This window comes from Oryx dammah, unplaced genomic scaffold, assembly GCF_014754425.2.
Source record: "Oryx dammah isolate SB20612 unplaced genomic scaffold, SCBI_Odam_1.1 HiC_scaffold_4, whole genome shotgun sequence".
Classification (NCBI taxonomy): domain Eukaryota; kingdom Metazoa; phylum Chordata; class Mammalia; order Artiodactyla; family Bovidae; genus Oryx; species Oryx dammah.
The window spans coordinates 8,243,216-8,269,769 of record NW_024070188.1 but is presented as its reverse complement, the minus strand read 5'-3'; positions in this window follow the sequence as shown (position 1 = coordinate 8,269,769).

Genomic DNA, 26,554 nt, shown 5'->3' with positions numbered 1-26,554 from the left:
ATTGATATTTCTCCTGGCAATCTTGATTCCAGCTTGTGCTTCATCCAGCCCAGCGTTTCTCATGATGTACACTGCATATAAGTTAAATAAGCAGGGTAACAATATACACCCTTGATGCACTCCTTTCCAATTTGGAATTAGTCTGCTATTGCATGTCCAGCTCTAACTGTTACTTCCTGACCTGCATACACGTTTCTCAAGAGCCAGGTCAGGTGGTCTGATATTCCCATCTCTTATAGAATTTTCCACAGTTTATTGTTATCTAAACTGTCAAAGGCTTTAGCATAGTCAATAAAGCAGAAATAGATGTTTTTCTGGAACTCTCTTGCTTTTTCCATGATCCAGTGAATGTTGGCAATTTGATCTCTGGTTCCTCTGCCTTTTCTAAAACCAGCTTCAACATCTGTAAGTTCAAAGTTCAAGTACTGTTGAAGCCTCACTTGTAGAATTTTGAGCATCACTTTACTAGCATGTGACATGAGTGCAATTGTGCGGGAGTTTGAGCATTCTTTGGTATTGCCTTTCTTTGGGATTGGAATGAAAACTAACTTTTCCAGTCCTGTGGCCACTGCTGAGTTTTCCAAATTTGCTGGCATACTGAATGCAGAACCTTCACAGCATCATCTTCTAAGATTTGAAATAGCTCAACTGGAATTCCATCCCCTTCACTAACTTTGATTGCAGTGATGCTTCTTAAGGTCCACTTGACTTTGCATTCCAGTATGTCTGTCTCTAGGTGAGTGATCACACCACCACAGTTATCTGAGTTGTGAAGATCTTTTTTGTACAGTTCTTCTGTGTATTCTTGCCACCTCTTCTTAATATCTTCTGCTTCTGTTAGGTCCATACCATTTCTGTCCTTTGTGCCCATCTTTGCATGAAATGTTCCCTTGGTATCTCTAATTTTCTTGAAGAGATCGCTGCTGCTGCTGCTGCTAAGTTGCTTCAGTCGTGTCCGACTCTGTGCGACCCCACAGACTCCACTGTCCCTGGGATTCTCCAGGCAAGAACACTGGAGTGGGTTGCCATTTCCTTCTCCAGTGCATGAAAGTGAAAAGTGAAAGTGAAGTCACTCAGTCGTGTCCGACTCTTTGCGACCCCATGGACTGCAGCCCACCAGGCTCCTCCATCCATGGGATTTTCCAGGCAAGAGTACTGGAGTGGGGTGCCATTGCCTTAGTCTTTCCCATTCTATTGTTTTCCTCTATTTCTTTGCATTGATCACTGAGGAAGGCTTTCTTATTTCTCTGTGCTATTCTTTGGAACTCTGCATTCAAATGGGTATATCTTTCCTTTCCTTCTATGCTTTTTGCTTCTCTTCTTTCCAGAGCTATTTTTAGGCCTCCTCAGACAACCATTTTGCATTTCTTTTTCTTGGGTATGGTCTTGATCCCTGTCTCCTGTACAATGTCATGAATCTCCATCCATAGTTTACCACACTATCAGATCTAATCCCTTGAGCGATTTCTCACTTCCAGTGGAATATTATTAGCCTTAAAAGAATATCGAAATTCTAGTCTTTGCAGCCCATATGGATAGACCTGGAAGACATTCTGCTAAGTGAAATGTCAATAACAGAAACACAATTACTGCATGACTCCATTTATATGTTAAAATTTAAAAAGTTCAGTTCAGTTCAGTTCAGTCACTCAGTCGTGTTTGACTCTTTGAGACCCCATGAACTGCATCACACCAGGCCTCCCTGTCCATCACCAACTCCTGGAGCCTACCCAAACTCATCTCCATTGAGTTGATGATGCCATCCAACCATCTCATTCTCTGTCATCCCCTTCTTCTCCTGCCTTCAATCTTTCCCAGCATCAAGGCCTTTTCAAATGAGTCAGCTCTTCTCATCAGGTGGCCAAAGTATTGCTGTTTCACCTTCAACATCAGTCCTACCAATGAACACCCAGGACTGATCTCTTTTAGAATGGACAGGTTAGATCTCCTTGCAGTCCAAGGGACTCTCAAGAGTCATCTCCAACACCACAGTTCAAAAGCATCAATTCTTGTTTGCTCAGCTTTCTTTATAATCCAATTCTTACATCCATACCCAACTACTGAAAAACCATAGCCTTGACTAGACGGACCTTTGTTGGCAAAGTAATGTCTCTGCTTTTTAATATGCTACCTAGGTTGGTCATAACTTTCCTTCCAACGAGTAAGCGTCTTTTAATTTCATGGCTGCAGTCACCATCTGTGGTGATTTTGGAGCCCAAAAAGATAAAGTCTGACACTGTTTCCACTGTTTTCCCATCTATTTCTCATGAAGTGACAGGACCAGAGGCCATGATCCTAGTTTTCTGAATGTTGAGCTTGAAGCCAACTTTTTCACTCTCCTCTTTCACTTTCATCAAGAGGCTCTTTAGCTCCTCTTCACTTTCTGCCATAAGGGTGGTGTCATCTGCATATCTGAGGTTATTGATATTTCTCCCAGCAGTCTTGATTCCAGCTTGTGTTTCTTCCAGTCCTGCGTTTCTTCCAGTCCAGCATTTCTCATGATGTACTCTGCAGAGAAGTTAAATAAGCAGAGTGACAATATACAGCCTTGACATACTCCTTTTCCTATTTGGTACCAGGCTGTTGTTCCATGTCCAGCTCTAACTGTTGCTTCCTGATCTGTATACAGGTTTCTCAAGATGCAGGTCAAGTGGTTTGGTATTCCCATCTCTTTCAAAATTTTCCACAGTTTCTTGTGATCCACATAGTCAAAGACTTTGGCATAGTCAATAAAGCAGAAATAGATGTTTTTCTGGAACTCTCTTGCTTTTTCAATGATCCAGCAGATGTTGGAAATTTGATCTCTGGTTCCTCTGCCTTTTCTAAAACCAGCTTGAACATCTGTAAGTTCATGGTTCACATATTGCTGAAGCCTGACTTGCAGAATTTGAGTGTTACTTTTCTAGTATGTGAGATGAGTGCAATTGTGCGGCAGTTTGAGCATTCCTTTGGCATTTCCTTTTTTGGGATTGGAATGAAAACTGACAGTTTCCAGTCCTGTGGCCACTGCTGAGTTTTCCAAATTTGCTGGCATATTGAGTGCAGCACTTTCATAGCAGCATTTTTTAGGATTTTTGATTGCTCAACTGGAATTCCATCACCTCCACTAGCTTTGTTTGTAGCGATACTTCCTAAGGCATTTTGACTTCACATTCCAAAATGTCTGGCTCTAGGTGAGTGATCATGTCCTCGTGATTAGCTGGGTTGTGAAATTCTTTTTTGTACATTTCTTCTGTATTTTCTTGCCACCTCTTCTTAATATCTTCTGCTTCTGTTAGGTCCATAACATTTCTGTCCTTTATTGAGCCCATCTTTGCATGAAATATTCTCTTGGTATCTCTAATTTTCTTGAAGAGGTCTCTAGTCTTTCCCATTTTATTCTTTTCCTCTACTTATTTGTATTGATCACTGAGGAAGGCTTTCATATCTCTCCTTGCTATTCTTTGGAACTCTGCATTCAAATGGGTATTTCTTTCCTTTTCCCCTTTGCTTTTTGCTTTTCTTCTTTTCACAGCTATTTGTAAGGCCTCCTCAGACAGCCATTTCACTTTTTTGCATTAATTTTTCTTGGGGATAGTCTTGATCCCTGTCTCCTGTATAATGTCAGGACCTCTGTCCACAGTTCATCAGGCACTCTATCTATCAGATGTAGTCCCTTAAATCTATCTCTCACTTCCACTGTATAATCATAAGTGATTTTCCCCACTTTTTAAAATTTAATTCTGAATTTGGCAATAAGGAGTTCATGATCTGAGCCACAGTCAGCTCCCGGTCTTGTTTTTGCTGACTATATAGAGCTTCTTAAAGCTCAACATTCAGAAAACGAAGATCATGGCATCTTGTCCCATCACTTCATGGGAAATAGAGGGGGAAACAGTGGAAACAGTGTCGGACTTTATTTTGGGGGGCTCCAAAATCACTGCAGATGGTGACTGTAGCCATAAAATTAAAAGACGCTTACTCCTTGGAAGAAAAGTTATGACCAACCTAGATAGCATATTCAAAAGCAGAGACATTACTTTGCCAACTAAGATCCGTCTAATCAAGGCTATGGTTTCTCCTGTGGTCATGTATGGATGTGAGAGTTGGACTGTGAAGAAGGCTGAGTGCGAAAGAATTGATGCTTTTGAACTGTGGTGTTGGAGAAGACTCTTGAGAGTCCCTTGGACTGCAAGGAGATCCAAGCAGTCCATTCTGAAGGAGATCAACCCTGGGATTTCTTTGGAAGGAATGATGCTAAAGCTGAAACTCCAGTACTTTGGCCACCTCATGCGAAGAGTTGACTCATTGGAAAAGACTGTGATGCTGGGAGGGATTGGGGGCAGGAGGAGAAGGAGACGACTGAGGATGAGATGGCTGGATGGCATCATGGACTTGATGGACGTGAGTCTGAGTGAACTCCGGGAGATGGTAATGGACAGGGAGGCCTGGCGTGCTGCGATTCATAGGGTCGCAAAGAGTCGGACATGACTGGGTGACTGAACTGAACTGATAGAGCTTCTGATCTTTGGCTGCAAAGAATATAACCAATCTTTTTTCGGTGGTGACCATCTGGTGATGTCCATGTGTAGAAGTCTTCTCTTGTGTTGTTGGAAGAGGGTGTTTGCTATGACCAGTGCATTCTTTTGGCAAAACTCTGTTAGTCTTTGCCCTGCTTCATTCCTTACTCCAAGGCCAAATTTGCCTGTTACTCCAGGTGTTTCTTGACTTCCTACTTTGCATTCCAGTTCCGTATAATGAAAAATACATCTTTTTTGGGTGTTAGTTTTAAAAGGTCTTATAGGTCTTCATAGAACCGTCCAGCTTCAGTTTCTTCAGTTATTCGTTGGGACATAGACTTGGATTACTGTGATATTGAATGGTTTGCCTTGAAAACGAACAGAAATCAACCTGTCATTTTTGAGATAGCATCCAAGTACTGCATTTCGGACTCTTTTGTTGATCATGATGGCTACTCCATTTCTTCTAAGGGATTCCTGCCCACAGTAGTAGATACAATGGTCATTTGAGTTAAATTCACCCATTCCAGTCCACTTTAGTTCTCTGATTCCTAGAATGTTGACATTCACTCTTGCCATCTCCTGTTTGACCACTTTCAGTTTGCCTTGATTCATGGACCTAACATTCCAGGGTCCTATGCAAGATTGCTCTTACAGCATCGAGCCTTGCTTCCATCACCAGTTACATCCACAACTGGGTGTTGGGTTTGCTTTACTCAAAATATAGAATGGTGGTTGTTAGAGGCTGGGAGGCATGGAAAAACAAGGGAGTGTCAGTGTGTGTAAAGTTAGAGTATATGTTCAGTATGTGTGAAGTTAGAGTTATGTTAGGTGAATGTGTGTGTGTGTGTGTGTTAAGTTGCTTCAGTCACATCTGACTATTTGTGACCCTATGGACTGTTGCCCTCCAGACCTCTCTGTCCATGGGATTCTCTAGGCAAGAATACTTGACTGGATTGCCATGCCCTTCTCCAGGGGATCTTCCTTATCCAGGGATCAAACCCAGGTTTCTAATGTCTCTTGCATTGGCGGTAGGCAGGTCTTTACCACTAGCACCACCTGGGAATCCCATACAAGAAGAATAAGTTCCAGATATCTACTACAAAATATAAATCCTATAGTCAACAATATGATGTTGTGCATCTAAACATTTGTTAAGAGGATAGATCACCTTTAAAATATTTTTAACACACGAATACCTGCACACAAAGCAAAGGGACACAATAAAATTTTTGAAGGTACTGAATTTGTTTATTTCTTGATTTTGATGATGGTGTCCTGGGTGTGCGCATATGTCCAAACTGTATGGGTAGAGTTTATATGTGTAAGCTATACCTTACTAAAACTGGAAAAAGAAATAAAGCCATCATATAACCCATAGCAAACACCGTACTTGATGGTGAAATGTTGAAAACTTTCCCTTTGCAGTTATGAAGAGCTAGGAATGTCCACTACTAGTACTGTTATATATTAAAAAAAAAAAAAAAACGCTAGTGAGTTCAGTAAGTCATGAAAAATAAATAATAGTGTATGTGTTGGAAAGTAATTATTAATCACAAAATATAATATGACATAATATATGCTATGCAGAGTGAAGTAGAATATACTGATAAATTATTAGAAAAGTGATTACTGTCAGATTGCTGAATACAAAGCAAACATGACTCATATAAGTGTTTTTTATATCCTTTTCTGCCTCCTAGAAGGGAAGTGAATTTCCCAGATGTCCATGCTTTCCATTTCCAAATAGCTTAAGGCTATGCAAGTATAGCAGTAGACTGCAAAGTGAAAGGGAAGGAAAAGACAGGGTATCCTCACTCACCTGCTTTAAGCACCATCAACAAAAGTAGGCTCCTCTGTCCATGAGATTCTTCAGGCAAGAATACTGGAGTGGGTTGCCATTTCCTTCTTCCTCCTGCATTGTAGGCAGATTCTTTACAGACTGAGCTAAAAAGAATTTGATTATACAATCTATGCTATGGAATTATCTTTTCTTTTTTTTTTTTAACTCTTTAAACAATTCTTAGTAGGGACTGTGGGCTAAAGTTTTCAGGCTTCTGTTTTAATAACCTCAGAAAATAGGTAGTTTAGGATTCTATCAAAAAATAAACATGCATATTTCACAATCAAAACTCAAGTTGAAAACACAGCCTCAACAAGTCATTTTACATTTAATTTGGGACATCATTGGGAATAAGTGAGATTTGATCTTTTTGATTGGGTTGTTTTAGATAAGTTCTGATGAAACTTGAACCTCTAATATTTCTCAACTCTCTCTACTGGCAGAAATAGCCTCTCTTTTCCCATCTAAATAGATTAGTCCTTTCGTTTGTAAAGCTCCTGTGACAGCTTTACCTGAGGGGGTTTCATCACAAGGGACATCCTATTCTCTCTGTAAATTACCCAAATACCCTTATTACTCTCAAGTCCGTAACTAGTTAAATACCAGTACACCAAGGAGGAAATCTGCAAGAATCTTCTCTATGAACAGCTCATAAACCAAAGATTTGCAATATATTGTTAATTTATATCTATCAATTAGAGAGTATGTCTGGAACTGGATTTTAAGAATGTTACACCAGAGAGAATACATTTATTAATATGGGAGTCTTTAATCAAAATTCTTGATTTAATGTGTTACTATGAACAGCTACAAATGACTCTAGCAGGTTATTAGTTGGATTGACTGAATCATAGTTTTAATCCAGACTTTCATTCAATAAAATTTCGATGACAGAATTTCCCTGGCATAATTTGTAGAAAGCAATCAAGACAGAGATGGGAATAGAGGACTGAAGTTATTTTGTAGAAATAGAACATTGTTTCCTTGACTATAACCACTAGGAGAACTCAGTGAACATTCCACTTTCTAACAAGTAAAAAATTAATTTTTAACAAGACAGCAGCAACAAAATCTCCATGATGGCTGTGCTTCAGGCTAGGAATTATGCTGCTGTTAAAATGAGTCTCCTGAATTCAAAAGAGATGATGGAATTCTGAAGCAAAGGAGTCCAGGTAAGAGTAAGTAGCCATTAGAGACAACACTGTAGTAGGCATCATTGATAAGGTGGAGATGGGAGTATTTTAACATAAAGGAATCTATGAGAGTGGCTTATGGTTTATGGCAAGCCAAGGAATGAAACAGATGATCAGTTACTAAAGTGCTACTTCATCAATAGGAGTATTTGGTCTTATTGTTGTTGTTCTTTAGTTGCCAAGTCAAGTCCAACTCTTTTGCAATCCCACAGGTTGTAGCCTGCCAGTCTCCTTTGTCCATGAGATTTCCCAAGCAAGAATACTTGAGTGGGTTGCATTTTTCTTCTCCAGGGGAGATCTTCCTAACCCAGAGATCAAGCCAATGTCTCCTGCATTGGCAGATGGATTCTTTACGACTGAGCACTAGGGCAGCCCCATTTGGTCTTATTGTGATTGCTTTGAAAAAGAAGTTCATGGTTTCCCAGCACCATCATAGTATTGTAGTCACATCAAAGATCACTGATCATCATAACAAATACAACAAGGAAAAGTTTGAAACATAGCGAGAATCACAAAAAAAGTAACATAGAGTCTTAAGGTGAGCAAATGACACTAGAAAAATGGTGCTGATAGAATTCCTCTCTGAAGGGTTTCCACAAAACTTCAAGTTTTAAAAAACACAGTATCTGGGAATCTCAGTAATGCAAAGGGTAATAAGACCAAATGGGACAAACAATACATTCCAATTCACTCAAAACAACAATCCATTGGAAGAATGTGCCATTTAAGACTTATAGAACAAGGGACTCTCGAGTCTTTTCCAGCATCACAATTTGAAAGCATCAATTCTTTGGAGCTCAGTCTTTTTTCTGGTCCAATGCTCACATCTGTACGCAACTCCTAGAAAACCCATAGAATTATACAAATTTTGTTGGTAAATTGATTTCTCTGCTTTTTAATACACTGTTTAGGTTTGTCATAACTTTCCTTCCAAGTAGCAAGCATCTTCTAATTTCATAGCTCCAGTCACCTTCCACAGTGATTTTGGAGACCAGAAAAATAAAATCTATCTGTTTTCACTTTTTCCATTTCTATTTGCTATGAAGTAACTCCTTGGAAGAAAAGTTATGACCAACCTAGATAGCATATTCAAAAGCAGAGACATTACTTTGCTGACTAAGGTCCATCTAGTCAAGGCTATGGTTTTTCCTGTGGTCATGTATGGATGTGAGAGTTGGACTGTGAAGAAGTTTGAGCACAGAAGAATTGTTGCTTTTGAACTGTGGTGTTGGAGAAGACTCTTGAGAGTCCCTTGGACTACAAGGAGAGCCAACCAGTCCATTCTGAAGGAGATCAGCCCTTGGATTTCTTTGGAAGGAATGATGCTAAAGCTGAAACTCCAGTACTTTGGCCACCTCATGCGAAGAGTTGACTCATTGGAAAAGACTCTGATGCTGGGAGGGATTGGGGGCAGGATGAGAAGGGGACGACCGAGGATGAGATGGCTGGATGGCATCACGGACTCGATGGACATGAGTCTGAATGAACTCCAGGAGTTGGTGATGGACAGGGAGGCCTGGCGTGCTTCGATTCATGGGGTCGCAAAGAGTCGGACACGACTGATTGACTGAACTGAACTGAACTGAATGGGACGAGATACCATGATCTTAGTTTTGTTAATGTTGAATTTTAAACCAGCTTTTTTGCTCTCCTCTTTTCACCTTCTTCAAGAGGCTCTTTTTAGTTCCTCTTTCAGCCATTAGAAAGGTATCATTTGAATATCTGAGGTTGTTGATATTCTCCCAGAAATCTTGATTCCAGTTTGTGACTCATCCAGCCCAGATTCTGTATGAAGTACTCTGCATATAAACTAAATAAGCAGGGTGAAAATATACAGCCTTATCATACTCCTTTCCCAATTTTGAACCAGTTAGTTATTCTATGTCTGATTCCAACTGTTGCTTCTTGACCTGCATACAGGTTTCTTAGGAGAAGATAAGATGATCTGGTACTCACAACTCTTTAGGAATTTTCCACAGTTTGTTGTGACCCACACAGTCAAAGGCTTTAAGGTTGTCAATGAAGCAGAAATAGATGTTTTTTCTGGAATTCCCTTGCTTTCTCTATGATCCAGTGAATGCTAGCAATTTGATCTCTGATTCCTCTGCATTTCTAAAGCCAGCTTGTACATCTGGAGTTCTCAGTTCATGTACTGCTGAAGTCTAGCTGAAGGGATTTTGAGCAGTATTTTGCCAGCATGTGAACTGAGCACAATTGTATTGCAGTTGAACATTATTTGCCATTGCCCTTCCTTGGAATTGGAATGAAAGCTGACCTTTTCTAGTCCTGTGGCCACTGCTGAGTTTTCCAAACTTGCTGACATACTGAGTGCATCACTTTAACAACATCATCTTTTGGGATTTTAAATAGCCCAGCTGGAATTCCAGCACTGCCACTAGCTTTTATCTTGGTTAATGCTTCATAAGGGCTACTTGACTTCACACTCCAAAACATCTGGTTCTAAGTGAGTTACAACACCATTGTGGTTACCCAGGTCATTAAGACCTTTCTTGTACAGTTCTGTGCATTCTTGCCACCTCTTTTTAACCTCCTCTGCTTTTGTTAGATCCTTACCATTTCTGTCCTTTATCATGCCATCTTTTCATGAAATGCTCACTTGGTATCTCTAGTTTTCTTGAAGAGATCTCTAATCTTACCCATTCTATTGTTTTCCTCTATTTTTTTAGCATTTTTCATTTAAGAAGGCCTTCTTATCTCTCTTAGCTATTCTCTGAAACTCTGTTTTCAGTTTGGGTGTATCTCTCCCTTTCTACCTTGCCTTTCACTTTTCTTCTTTCTTTAGCTATTTATGAATCCTCCTCAGACAAGCATTTTGCCTTCTTGTATTTCTTTTTCTTTGGGATGGTTTTAGTCACCACATCTTATACAATGCTATGAAACTCAGTCCATAGTTCTTCAGCATTCTGTCTACCAGATCTAATCTATTTAATCTATTTATCATCTCCACTGTATAATCATGAGACTTGATTTATGTCATACCTTAATGGCCTAGTGGTTTTCCCTACTTTCTTCAATTTAAGTCTGAATTTTGCAACAGGGTGCTCATGATCTGGGCCACAGTCAGCTCCAGGTGTTGTTTTTGCTGACTCTATAGAGCTTCTCCATCCTTGGCTACAAAGAATATAATCAAATTTTGGTACTGACCAGCTGGCAATTTCCATGTGTAGAGTCATCTCTTATGCTGTTGGAAAAGGGTGTTGGCTTTAACCAGCCTGTACTCTTGCCAAAACTTTGTTAGCCTTTCTTCTGCTTCATTTTATATTCCAAGTTCAAACTTGTTGTTTTTCTGGGTATCCCTTGACTTTCTACTTTTACATTCCAGTCTCTTGTGATGAAAAGGACAGTGTTTTTGGTGTTAGTTCTAGAAGGTCTTGGAGGTCTTCAAAGACCCTTTCAACTTCAGCTTCTTTGACATCAGTGCTTGGGGCATAGACTTGGATTACTATGATTGAATGGTTTGCCTTAGAAACCAACCGAGATCATTCTGTCATTTTTGAGATTGCCTCCAAGTATTGTATTTTGGACTTTTTTGGTGACTATGAGGGTCACTCCATTTTTGCTAAGGGATTTTTGCCCACAGTAGTAGATATAATGTTCATCCGCATTAAATTTGCCCATTCTTGTCCATTTCAGTTCACTGATTCCTAACATATTGATGCTTAATCTTGCCATCTCCTGCTTGATCACAACGAATTTACTTTGGTTCATGACCGAACATTCCAGTTTTCTATGCAGTATTATTCTTTACAGCATCCAACTTTACTTTCACCACCAGGTACATCCACAAATGAGCATCATTTACTCTTTGGCCCAGCCACTTAATTCTTTCTGGAGTTATTAGTAATTGCTTTACACTCTTCCCCAGTAGCAGATTGGACATCTTCTGACCATGGGAGCTTATCTTGTGGTGTCATATCTTTTTGCCTTTTCATACTGTTTATGGGGTTCTTGTAAGCAAAAATTTTAGAGTGGGTTACTATTTTGTCCTCCAGTGGACCACATTTTTCAGAATTCTTCACTATGATCCAGCCATCCTGGGTGGCACTACATAGCATGACTCATAGTTTCACTGAGTTACACAAGTCCCTTTGCCATGACAAGGCTCTGATCTATGAAGAGACCCATACACAACTTTAATTCCATTTTGCCATATAGCTAACATAGTGACAAGTGTCAAGGATTAAGACAAAGACATTTTTGAAGGTTCATTGTTGTGCTTACCACAGTTTGATAATCTTATTGCAGAGCTGTGTCAGTCACTCAGTTTTGTCTGACTCTTTGCAACCGCATGGACTGCAAACCGCCAGGCTCCTCTGTCCATGGAATTCTCCAGGCAAGAATACTGGAGTGGATTGATAAAAGATGCTAAATGGGTAAATAGCCATGACGTTTTATATTGAAAGTTCAAACAAGCTATCTGCTCACCATGCCTAGGGAATTTTTGATTATACATAGGCAGACCTTGGAGATATTGTGGGTTCAGATCCATTCCAAAGCAATAGAGCAAATATCACAATAAGGAGAGGAACATAAATTTTTTAGTTTCCCAGTGCATATAAAAGTTACATTTACACTTTACTGTAGTCTAAGTGTACAGCAGCATTATATTCGTTGGAAGGACTGATTCTAAAGCTGAAGTTTCAATACTCTGGTCACCTGATGTGAAGAGCCAACTCATTGGAATAGATCTTGATGCTGGAAAAATTAAAGGCAAAAGGAGAAAAGGGTGGCAGAGGATGAGATGATTAGATAGTATCACTGACTCAATGGACATGAATTTGTGCAGACTCCAAGAGATCATGAAGGACAGGGGAGTCTGGCATGCCACAGTCCACAGGATCACAAAGAATTGGACACAACTTAATGACTGAACATTAAGAACAAATGGAATTAAGATTTCTAATGAGTTGACGTTTTAAAAGGAGACTTTTCTACCTTATTCAGATTAATCCAATGTAGTTGTAAGAATCCTTAAATAGGAAATGGGAGGCTGAAAAGAGATCAGAGAGTCAAAGGAGATGTTACTAGACATAATGGCCAGAGAAATGAAATGTTGATGCCTTTGAAGATGGAGGAAGAGAGCCAGGAGCCAAGGAATGTGGGCAGCCTCTAGAGCTGGAAAAAGAAAGGAAATATTTTCCCTTAAAGATGCCAGAAAGAAAAAAAAAGTTGCCAGAAAGAACATAGCCCTACCTATATTTCAGCCTATTTAGAACTGCATCAGACTTCTAACCTACAGAAATATAAAGTAATAAATTTGTGTTGTTTTAAAGCAACTGAATTTGTGGTAATTGTTGCATCAACTGCAAAATACTAATATAAATATATACTGTAAATATTTCTGTAAGATGTTTCGAAGGGTCTGTGAAGCTATTTACATAGAATGACTATGAACATGGAAAGAGTAGTAATCAGAGTTTAGAGACACAGACTCTGAATTAATACTAATGTGGAGGAATAAAAGGGGCTTCCCAGGTGGCGCTAGTGGTGAAGAACCCACCTGCCAATGCAGGAGACATAAGAGACACTGGTTTAATCCCTGGGCTGGGAATACACTGTGGAGGAGGCCATAGCAACCCCACTCCAGTATTCTTCCCTGGAGGATCCCATGGACAGAGGAGCCTGGCGGGCTACAGTCCATAGGGTCACAAACCTTTAGGCAAAATTGAAGCGACTTAGCACAATGCCTGCATGGAGTCCATATGGAAGTTAGGTCAATAATAAACGGAGCTTCATCCTAAGTCTATTTGTCCTGGTCCTAGTAAATCAGTGAACACCTCCTTTGTTGTTCCCATATGTTAATTCTGTACTTATAGCTGAAATTGCTGGACTCAGCAAATGGGAAAACACACACACACACAAGCTGACTTTCTGACTCACAGAATAAGGGTTTATATGGTAGAAAGACCAAATGAAAGTCCCTAAATTTACTCCTCCTTACCAAAATAATAAAACCAAACACAATACCACATTTCTGAGTGAATTATAGAGTTTACTTTAACCATCAACAACTTGAAAGATGCAGGGGTGATGATTCATAGCTTATCCATGTTTAAATTGCCCATTTGACCAATGAAAAAGTTGGATGGATCTATGCGGATTATTGTTAATGTCATCAAAGAGTCATTCTCATTGCAGCTTTCCTCCAGATGTTTATCTTTATTGGAGCAGATCAACACAAACAGTGACATGTGGCATGCAGCTATTAATCTGGCAAATAAAGTTTTCTTCACTGGCAGCACATATCTGAAGTAATGCATTTTTACCTGGCAGAGACATCAATACACCTTCATTGTATTACCTCAGGGCTAAGTTAGTTCTCTTGCTTTCTGTCATAATACAGTCCACAGGGATATGAACTGTCTAAAGTCCCAAAGAATATCATGTTGTTTCATAACACTGATGACATTATGATTGCTCCTGTGATTGGGGAGGACCGGAAACTAGATGTCAAGATGCCTTATGTCAAGTATGTTATAGGGTGGAAGATAAACTCCCTGAAAATTTAGTCTCTAGTGTATCAGTGAAATTTCTAGAGATTTGGTGGTCTGTGGTATCTATGCATATCTAAAGAAAAAAACAGGCTACTGCACTCTGTAATTTCCACCAGTTTTTGAGAAGTGCAGCATATTATGGACCTCTGTACTTTGAAAGCAATATACACCACATTTGGGTGTGGTGCTCTTATGTTTTATTTAACACATAAATCAGCTGGTTATAAGTGGAAACCAGAGCATAACAGTACTCTGCAGTAGATTCAAGCTGTGGTACAATTAATTTTTCCACTTAAACCTTGTAACTCTGTAAAAGCAACGGTAATCAAAGTATATCTGACAAATAAAGACGCTCTAATGGAGCCCTAGTTGGTCCCAAGAGGACAATCAATACAAACCTCAAAATTTTTGGATAAAAAATACTTTCTCTTTGTGGTTAACTACTCTCTTTGGAGAAACCATTATTTTATTTTGACAAAGCTCTGGAAGAGACTGAAAGCGTGACCAAAGACAACAAAGTGACTATTATAAATTGGTTTTTTAAAATAAGCTAGATATTAGTTGATCGAACAAGTCATGAGTTTAAGTAAATCTAGTGTCAGTATGAGTATCATTAAATGGAAGGGACATATAAAATACCATGTCTTAACAGGTCAGAAAACACCTGGTAAGTGTTTATGTTGCTTGAATAGATAGATCAGATTCTCCTGATGCCTACTCAGGAGACTACTACTTATGGACTCATGTGAAGTTCCCTATATTCAGGTGACAGAGAAAAAAGAAAATCCTTGTCTTTACAGATGGATCTCCATAATATGTGGCAGTGAAACCACTGAGATACTACTGTATGACAGATCCTCTCAGGGATGACTCCAAAAAAGAGTGAAGAAAAATGCTTTCATCTTTTCATGTGCCTGCTAGTTATCTGTAAGTCTCCTTTAGAGAAGTCTATTTAGATCTTCTGCCTATTTTTTAATTGAGTTGTTTGCTTGTTTATTTGTTTTGATATTGAGCTGCATGAACTGTTTGTATATTTTGGAGATTAATCCCTTGTCAATTGCGCTGCTTGCAAATATTTTCTCCTATTCTGTAGGTTGGATTTTCATTTTGTTTATGATTTCCTTGCTGTGCGAAAAAAAAAAAAAAGTCTAATTGCTTAAATTGTTTAAATTAAACATTTCATTTGTTTATTTTTGTTATTTCCATTACTCTAGAAGATGGATCCAAAAAGATATTACTGAAATTTACATCAAAAAGTGCTCTGCCTATGTTTTCCTTCAGTTTTATAGCATCTGGTCTTACATTTATGTCTTTAATAAAATTTTTAATTTAATTTTGTGCATGTTGTTAGTTGTTCTAATTTTATTCGTTTGCATGTAACTGTCCAGTTTTTCCATTACCATTTGTTGAAGAGATTGTCTTTTATCTATTGTATATTATTGCCTCCTTTGTTGTAGATTAATTCATCATAAATATGCAGGTTTATTGCTGAGTTTCTATCCTGTTTCACTGGTCGATATTTCTGTTTTTGTTCTAATACAATACTGTTTTGGTGACTGTTGTTTGGTGCTAAGTCTGAAGTCATGGAGGCTGATTCCTTCAGGTCTATTTTTCTTTTTCAAGATTGCTTTGGCTCTCTTTATGTTTCCATACAAATATTAAAATTATGTGTTCTAGTTTTGTGAAAAAATGCCATTGGTAATTTGATAAGGATTGCGTTGAATCTGACACAGTGGAAACAGTGTCAGACTTTATTTTTCTAGGCTCCAAAATCACTGCAGATGGTGATTGCAGCTATGAAATTAAAAGACACTTACTCCTTGGAAGGAAAGTTATGACCAACCTAGATAGCATATTCAAAAGCAGAGACATTACTTTGCCAACAAAGGTCTGTCTAGTCAAGGATATGGTTTTTCCAGTGGTCATGTATGGATGTGAGAGTTGGACCATAAAGAAAGCTGAGCGCTGGAGAATTGATGCTTTTGAACTGTGGTGTTGGAGAAGACTCTTGAGAGTCCTTTGGACTGCAAGAAGATCCAATCAGTCCATCCTAAAGGAGATTAGTCCTGAGTGTTCATTGGAAGGACTGATGCTAAAGCTGAAACTCCAGTACTTTGGCCACCTCATGCAGAGTTGACTCATTGGAAAAGACCCTGATGCTGGGAGGGATTGGGAGCAAAAGCAGAAGGGGATGACAGAGGATAAGATGGCTGGATGGCATCATCGACTCGATGGACATGAGTTTGAGTAAACTTCGGGAGTTGGTGATGGACAGTGAGGCCTGGCGTGCTGAGATTCATAGGGTTGCAAAGAGTCGGACATGACTGAGTGACTGAACTGAACTGAACTGAACTGAACTGCATTGAATCTGTAGATTATGCCTTGGATAGTATAGCCTTTTTAGAGAAATACAAATCAAAACTACAATGAGGTATCACCTCACACCAGTCAGCATGGCCATCATTAAATAATGTACAAATAATCAATGCTGGAGAGCCTGTGGAGGAGAAGAAAACCTCCTACACTGTTGATGGGAATATAAATTGGTATAGCCAGGATGGAGAACAGTGTGGAGGTTCCTTAAAAAATAAAAGAATAGAGCTGCCATATGATTGTGCAATCCCACTCCTGGACAACAGTCTGGAGAAAGCCAAATTCACACCAATGCTCAACAAAGCACTATTTACAATAGGCAAGACATGTAAGCAACCTAAACATCCATCGACAGAGAACTGGGTAAAGAAGATGTGGTATCTGTGATGGACTATTACTCAGCCGTATAAAAGAATGGAATAGTGCCATTTGTAGCAACATGGATAGACCTTGAGATTATCACACAAGTGAAGTAAGCCAGAGGAAGACAAATATCATATGATAGCACTCACACATGGAATCTCAAAAAATGATACAAATGAACTATATCCATCAGGTAGAAAATAGAACTTGTTCTATGGCTAGCTGTCATTTCTTTCTCTTCAGCAACCATACATACTCAGTGTGTCCTTGTACAAATCAGTCATCTCAAGATGAAGATGATGAACATCCCAAAACACGGATGTCCTCTTACTTCTCGATACTATCACTGCTAAAAACTCAATAAGACAAATGAAGAATGTGAATCTCTGATATGGCTTCACTCACTGGGAGAATCAACTAACAACCCAGGAACAGTTTGATTCCATTGACTCATTTCCATTAAGGAAAGGGCAGTAACTTGTCTTTACCAATATTTACACTAATACAGAATATGTATTTGTCTTCCATATGGAATAGATTCTGCTAAATTCATCATTCTTGGATTAACAGAATTCCTTCCACACCACTATTATAATCCAAATATCATTGATTTGACCCAAGAGTTCCTCATTTCATAGTCATGTAGACGCAGCAAAGTGAACAACTATGGAAAACTATGTTACTTGGAGATAGAAACCAGTGAAGATGGTACCTTTGAGTCATCCTTTAGAGGGGATAAGTAATAGCACTTTCATGTGAATTTAGGTTGCTTCTGTTTAGATAAAAACAAGAACTTATCTGGAAGTTAAAAGTTGGTGGAAGTGTAAGAATAAGTTCTGAGCAAAAATACAAAATATTTCTAAAATTCAGGCAGAAAAAGAGGCATACACTGCAAAAGAAAGGTGGGGAAAAATTCAAATAGTTGTTTTGCAAAAGATAAAATACAGTTGGCAATGTATTGAAAAAGATATCCCTATCTTTTAACTTGGGCTTGGACATGTGGTTTATTTTGGCAGTGGAATAAGATAGAAGCCTTGCGCATTTTTGCCTGACTCTTGTATTTTTAACATTGTCTTGAAAAAAAAAAATACCTAGGAGTGTTCAGTGGTCTACCGAGGATAAGAGACATAGGAAGCAGAGATCTCTCCTTGACTCTACGCCCACTCCCACCCTGTTCCACTCACAAATCTGCAGCAAGAAATAGCTTCTCAGCCACTGTTGCTAAAACCAAGCTACCTAGCTGAAAGTAATAGAAATCAGCTGACCCTCACTAACTAACATTTCTGTAAAAATAAATGCTTATTGCTGCAAGCTGCTGAGGTACGTTATTGTTGTTTATTATACAGAAATAGCTGATTGTCACAAGTGGATAAATTTCTATTGATTATATTATAAGTGCAAAGTTACCCAGTGAAGGTCATGAATAGGTGATGGTTGAAACCAATAATCTACCACCACTACAGGAAAGAGCTTGCATGCATACTCCTGTGCACATATAGATACAAAACAAATATTGAGAAGCACACTCATTGAAAGAAATACTTTTGCAAGAGACTCTGGAATTCTGGAAGATGGTTGAGAACCAGAAACAGATACAACTGTAGTCTAGAGATTTAATGAAAATCTGGACACAAATCAATACCTGCTTTATAGACTAGGTTACAAATGAGGTCATTTTTCTTTTCCCTGTCTAGACTCTGAAGGGTCTATGGTTTTGAAAGCAAATATGGAGAATGTAACTTTGGCTGGGACATCACTGTTCCCATGATAGGTGTCATCATCAGTAACAGCAGGAAGACTTCCAAATTGAGTTATGAGTGACTAGGACCCAAGACGGAGAAGGCAGTGGCACCCCACTCCACTACTCTTGCCTGGAAAATCCCATGGACGGAGGAGCCTGGTAGGCTGCAGTCCATGGGGTTGCAAAGAGTTGGGCACGACTGAGCGACTTCATCTTCAATTTTCACTTTCCACTTTCATGCACCGGAGAAGGAAATAGCAACCCACTCCAGTGTTTTTGCCTGGAGAATCCCAGGGACGGGGGAGCCTAGTAGGCTGTGGTCTGTGGGGTCGCACAGAGTCAGACATGACTGAAGTGACTTAGCAGCAGCAGGATCCAAGAAAGCCAGATTCTGCATAGTGACTATGGTTTACAAACTTTAGTGTGAGCAGTCCTTAGGAATTACACTATATGACTAGATAATGAAGTAAGAGTGCTAACTTCCTGCTGAAGAGTGCAATGGATACAGAAATATAATATTGGAGTCATAGTGTTAGCCCATGTTGTAACCATTACCAATATATATACTCTTCTGCTGCCCTGACAAATAAATTATATATATATATATATACACATATACATATACTATAGGTATTTTTCAATCTCATTTTTATTTATGACCCATTTCTTCCATATCATATGAAAAACAGGCATAATACTACGCTAATTCCTCATTTTGAAGAAAAAGCTCTCTCCTATGATAAAAGCATGTTAGCACTCTTAGATTTTACTCAATTAAAATAGAACTGTAATACGAAACTTTAAATTCCAAGTGTAATCCCCAAACACAACTTATATTGTGAGTAGTTATTTTCTTCCTGGTACACAGTTCCATTGTTCTCATGAAAAGAAAATTTTAATTGCAGGGAAGTAAAATAAATTGTCTTAGAATAAATGAATCACCTTTTGAGGAAATACAGTTACTGGTGTGTTCCAACAAACTCCATCTGATATATTCCCTTCATTTCAACCCACATAAATTATAATCTTTCCCCTCAAAGAGTGATTTGTTAAAAATATTATAGAAAAAGGAATATAATCACGAACTTTGAAAATCCAAGTTAACTATAAAAAAAATCTGCACATTGTCTACACTCTTTTTTGAAACTCCCACCAGAGGAAGTACAAATGCATTATTTACTTTCAAAGCAACATCAAAATAGACCACACAGGTAATGGTTGAGCTTGGATGGGATAATTTATATATTGGCTATATGGACTGGAAAATCAAATGAGTGTGCCATGTCAGACACAAACAAAAGTGGGCAACTTGATATATATGCCATGTGGTATGAAACAGAGCAGCTATTTGAAGATAAGGAAAATGATCATTCACCTAAGAAATAAAATAAACAGTGATGAAGTGATCAGCTGAGCAACAAAGGGAAGTTCAGCAGCTATTCAAGATCTTGTGAAACCAGGAAAATGACTATTATTATTACTTAGTATTATTATTTCTTATTCTGTGCAAGGAATAATTTTAGGTTTATGGGTTTAAAAAAATGATGAATAAGGGTGAAGTGTAATAGGATGGGACAAGAATATAACTTTTTGCAATCTGCAGCCAAACAAATATAATTCAAGAATGACAATGGATTTCAAATCAGAGTGAGAACATATCTAGCTTGGAGTCAGGAGATGCCTCTTAGTGAAAGTAGAATTTTTGGTCAGCATGTGACTGCTTAATGTTATTAAACCAAAGTGTAAGCTGACACCCATGAAAAAGTGGATTCAGAATGATCAGCAAAATCCGTTAACAATAAATAAGTGTTGCAATCCTCAATTTTTAAAGTTATGAGTTACTTCAAGAAAAGCAAAAATATCAAATAGTCTTGGGTTAGTTGAAATTTCAAAATTAGTTGAATATTATGTTGGCAAAAGAAATCAAACCAAATATGCATTTGTGAATCCCCTTTCCAAGGATTCTAATACACCCCTTTCCAATTTATATTTCCTAGATTTATTCCTTCCCAGTTAGAATCAAAAAACTGTACACAAACTCACAAGGAATTGTCTGTGACTGTTAACTACCCATCAAATATTTATTGAGCAATTACTATTTGTAAGGGCTTCCCAGGTGGTGCTAGTGGTAAAGAATCTTCCTGCCAATGCAGGAGACGTATAGAGATGTGGATTCAATCCCTGAGTCAGGAAGATCCCCTCAAGGAAGCATGGCTACCCACCCCAGTACTCTTGCCTAGAGAATCCCATAGACAGAGGAGCCTGGCGGGCTACAGTCCATAGGGTCGCAAAGAGTTGGACACGACTGAAGTGACTTAGCACCACACACTATTTGTAAAGCTACATTAAATTAAGAAAAGAATCATACATGTATATGAAAAAGAGAGATATAGAGATGGGTATCATGAGTACAAGCAGGTACAGAATAGTGAATGAAGACAGTGTTTTCAAATGGAGTATTCTGAAGACCTGTGAGTAGTAATATTTGAGCTGAGTCTTGAAGTGCGGATATGATTTGAGTATACAGGTTTGGGAAAATGTAATTGGAAAGACATCTCTGAAAACTTTCTCAGAAAAAAAACAGAAATGTCAATCACATCCAGGTACATCAATAGGGAACACTATGGAGGCAGTTGCTGGAACATAAACTTTGGAAAGAATAATGAGAATTATTTTTGGAAATAATATTTGAGCCTAATTATAAGGCAAGGGAAAGAAGAACATAGTGGTGATAGAGATTGCAAGATGGATACAAGGCACGAAGGAATGCTTTATTCATCTTGTTTCTTACAGCCCAGTTTGAAAAGAACCCCATTTTGATAGTTTGCTCTCCCAACTCTGCCTTCACCCACCATATGGAGGCCTCCAAACCTTGTAAGCCTAGGTTTTGATGGGAAATCGTTGCTGTTTCTTTGACATTTGTTGGTAGAGATGCTGAATGTCCGAGCTGAAAGTTGTCTCATCTGTCATTCAGGTATCTCCCAATTTTAGATGAAGACACTGAGGCTCAGAAAAATTATCTTATTCAAAATTACATGAGTAATATTGACAACTACCTAATGAAAATCTGAGTGCCCAGCCTTGCTAGTTGAGAGTTCTTATGAATCTTTATGCACCTTGCGTGTCAGTTAAGTTCAGTCGCTCAATCCTGACTGACTCTGTGACCCCATGGACTGCGGCATGCCAGGCTTCCCTGTCAATCATCAACTCCCAGAGCTTGCTCAGACTCATGTCCACTGAGTCAGTGATGCCATCCAACAATCTCATCCTCTGTCACCCCCTTCTCTACCTGCCTTCAATCTTCCCCAGCATCAGGGCCCTTTCCAATGAGTCAGCTCTTCCCATTAAGTAGCCAAAGTATTGGAGTTTCAGTTTCAGTATTTGTCCTTCCAATTCAAGACTGATTTCCTTTAGGATGAACTGGTTGGACCTCCTTGCAGTCCAAAGGACTCTCAAGACTCTTCTCCAACACCACAGTTCAAAAGCATCAATTCTTTGGCACTCAGCTTTCTTTATGGTCCAACTCTTACATCCATACCTGACTACTGGAAAAACCATAGCTTTGACTAAATGGACCTTTGTTAGCAAAGTAATGTCCCTGCTTTTCAATATGCTGTCTGGGTTGGTCATAGCTTTTCTTCCAAGGAGCAAGCGTCTTTGATTTCATGGCTGCAGCGTCTTTTGATTTCATGGCTGCAGTCACCATCTTCAGTGGTTTTGGAGACCCCCAAAATAAAGTCTCTCACTTTTTTCCCCCATCTATTTGCCATGAAGTTTACCTTGCCTGTAACCTGCCTCATTCTATGTCTAGAGTTATCAAGGAAACCCTGAAGAGGGAAACAGAAAGTGTTTGGAAGGATGATGACAATGGAGTAAGTCTTTTTAAATACAACACTCAGGGTGCAGCTGACACATAGATATTAATTCTAAGACTGTTAGCTTGTACTCACCTGATGGAGTCAATATAAACATTGATAAATTGTCTCTATTGAAAAGCTCATATTTTTAGAAGGGGGATTATGGAGGAATAGGTATTATGTTTATGAGGCAACTATGCTTCAACAATCCCTTTAATTGTCTCCCCAATCATTCTTTAACAAAACCAGGAACATGGCAGCCTTCTGCATCAAGCCTGCACCACTCATCAATCTGTAAGGATCCATAGGCTGGCCAACTCCAGTGACATGAGTTATACGTAAGAACAGAAGAACACTACAGCATATAAATTTCAGAACACTATAGCATATAAACTTCAGTTATATCCAACAGAGAAAAGCTGTTCATAGAGACTCAGATAATGGTTGGATGTAATGCAAACTTCATGGTCTCTGTATTTGCCAGGATTATTTGGCTTTTTGTATTCTGCCAGATCCAAGGTAAACATGGAATAGTACAGGGGTAACCCCCTCTGTACTTTGAACAGAAAGGCAGACAGGCTGCCAAAGCACCACATGTAAAAGGCCTAACTGAGGGGGAGGGAATGATTTAGTCATCTGCTCCTAGAGACTTTCTGTACTTAATGAGAGGGCAAACCTACTAAAGCATTACATAGCTGAGTCAGTAAGACCTGTGGTCCAAGGCATCCTCAGAAGCAAACTTTACACAGAATTCACAAAGGTGAAGTGTTCGTTGAAAGAGGACTCTATATATAAACCCCAAATTAGCTAGTAGCAGCCAATGAATGATCTCTTTTGACTCACTCTTCCTTACCCCAAACTGAGCATACTTTTGTATAATATAAAAGATCCAGGACCTACCAAAGTACTTCAGAATCCGATAGCTTTGAGTTTATATTCTGGTTTTCTGCGGTTTATGAGCTTTTTTCCTCTATGATGCAGGGAAAATTACTAAGCTTAATTTCCTCTTCTGTAAAAAGGAGCTGCAAGGTATCTTTATAAACACTACATGTAAAACATCTAGCAAAAAGTCTCATACATGATAGGCAGGAAATTACAGTAAATTGTGGATCCTTTTATTACTCAGGATTGTATTGCAGCATGGATCCTAGGCTCCTAAATATTATTTGGTCTTCCTTTAACACAATCTGTGTATAATTGATTAGAATAAATAATAAATCTAGAAATGATAATAACACATCATCTTTTTCCTCCTCTCTGGGAGGTAAATATTGTTAAATTGCTGCAATTAGATCTACTTTCTCAGTTATGACAATTTGTTACTTTATAATTTGAGAGAAGATGAATGAGTCCAGATAGTGACAAAGAGAAATAAAGTCACCTGTGGAACTGTAACAGTAAATTATTCAAATTCATAGATTCACTTAATCCACTCTTTTAATTAAGAGAAGTAATTAAGAGGCCACAGCTCCTGCCATTTGGAAGTCACAATTTAGCAGTGGATGCAGAAAGCTAAACAAATGTACGTGTTTGTGTGTGTGTGTGTGTGTGTGTGTGTGTGTGTGTGTGTGTGTCTGAGAAAGAGAGCAGAATGATGTACAAAGTTTGATGAAAGCACTGAAGATGGAGTAAGTTCCTGTTCAGATACCATTTCAAACCACCCATGTTAATATACAATGTATTATTTTATTTATTTATCTAATTTATTCATTTTGACTGCAGTGGGTGTCCGTTGCTGCATTCAGGCTTTCTCTAGTCACCGTGAGTTGAGGCTACTCTCTGGCTGTGGTCTGCAGGCTTCTCATCGTGGTGGTTTCTCTTGTTGCAGAGCACAGGCTCTAGAGCTTACGGGCTCAGCAGTTGTGGCACGTGCAGCTGCCCCATGCATGTGGGATCTTCCTGGACCAGGGATCAAAACCACGTTCCCTGCACTGGCAGGCAGAATCCTAACCACTTAGAACCTAATGACCATTGAACTGAGGTCCATCAGGGAAGTCCACCATGTACGATTTTTTAAAGAATCTTTTCCTGAGAGAAAATTACTATAGAACTTCTAAATAATCAGCTGTTCTTACCCAAATTCAACTATTTCTGTTTCATAAAATCTCAGATTATTCTTACCTGGGGTACTCAGTGACTAATGAAAGAGCATAGTTGCAATAATTCAAAAATACATTGGATTAATTGAATACAAACTTACTAAGGAATTAACAATTAATTTAAATAAATTAATAATTTAGTAGCCTTGTCTTACCCACTCCAGTATTCTTGCCTGGAGAATTCCAGGGACAGAGGAGCCTAGTGGGCTGCCGTCTATGGGGTCGCACAGAGTCGGACATGACTGAAGTGACTTAGCAGCAGCAGCCTTGTCTTATACAATAAAGGGAGCTCTTGCTGTCCCTTCTGGGTCCCTAGGGACCATGATAGAGGTCAGCTAATCAAATCCCCCTTGAGTCAGTGTCGTAGACCTGCTTCTCTGAGTCTCTGAGCCACTAGGAGTTCTCAGCACTACTGAAAGACTTCTCTAGCTCAAATTTCTGGAGTCCTGTCGACGACACGGGCGGCAGTGGTTGCTGGCCAGAAGTGGGAACCTCATTCAGAGATCTCTAAGGTGTTTCTCTGGCCCCTGTTATCCCTCTAAGAGATGTATTTGTCCATTCCCTGAAGGAAGGATTCTTCTTCCAGTAAAACATAAAAAAGTCTTTTATGGAAGCCTGTTATGTCTTTCCAGGAAGTTTAGTTAACTGTTTGTAACTGATTCTGTTTACCACTTCAAAACTTCCTACAGGAACGTTGCTCAGTCATATCCAACACTTTGCGACCCCATGGACCTTAGCCTACCAGCTCCTCTGTCCATGGGATTTTCCAGGCAATAGTACTGGGGTGGATTGCCATTTCCTTCTCCAGGGGATCTTCCCCACCCAGGGATCGAACCCGGATCTCCCGCATTGTAGACAGACACTTTACCGTCTGAGCCACCAGGCCCCAAAACTGGTGGCGTTAAGTTGTGTTTTACAACCATTCACTGATGGTTAGAATTCAAAATCGTCAAATGCTTTCCTAACCACTGAAGGTAGACTACAGACTCTGAAATATAGAAAGTTATCTGAGGGTCATTTGTAGTAGGAAAAACTATGTAAATTATTTAAGATAGGGATGAATTGATTAAAAAATCAAATGACATTATCTTTGAAAATCAAATGACAGTATCTTTAAAAATGAAACTAAATTAAGAGGATGTTTTATTTTTTATTCAATTACCTTAAAAATGTAATTAAAATGCTACCTAATGCTTACAATGAAGAAAAAAATTTTAAAGATCAGTCACATGTTATACAAAAGCTCTGAATGAAAACATTTTTCATTGTATGTTGGTCTTTACAACAGGATCATAAAGAATACAAACATATTTTAGATCTTCCCCAGTTTCCCTAAGGGCTTCTGCCAGTCATTTGAAAATCAAATTATGCTCTTTAGAAACACCAATCTTACCCTGGTTATTTTTTCTTAATCAATATTAAGCAGCCTAATCATGCTGATTCTAACTTGTCAATGATTTGTCTGTGGTTTATTGACTCTCCAATACAGTATTGGAAAATCACCATTTTCATCTTAACTGATTTTCATTCTATTTGGATTGTATTATTTAGTGTTAGCAATATGCAAAAATCAGTAAGATGAGACGTAGTACAGAGTGTTACTTCGTGATTAATTGGAGAATTAACTTTAGAAAGGGTCAATTCACTTGTAAGTATGTTCCTATTGTGATGCCCTTTACCTCATTAATTGTAACTTTTCTAATCCATAGGATATAGATAATGAACATTTAGATAATGTGGACCCTTAAGTTTTCTTTGCATTGTTCTTAGTAATTGTCAGCCCAACATTTCATCCATGATTGATCTAGGGGATGTCTACATGTCACCACACAGAAACAAAAGTTATTTGATGGCTCAAATTTTTATTAAGGAAGTATTCCAGCAGTGGGAAATTATCATGGTACTTAGAGACCCTCACAATTCTGATCCAAGGCATGCAGCTTATTGATAATATTGCAATTGTTTCAGCAGTGGAGGTGTCCAATTCAAGCGTTCATAACTGTGAAGTATGCAGTTTTAGGTATTGTTACCAGCTGCCTGGTTCATCCTGTTAGAAATGCAATCCGAGTGA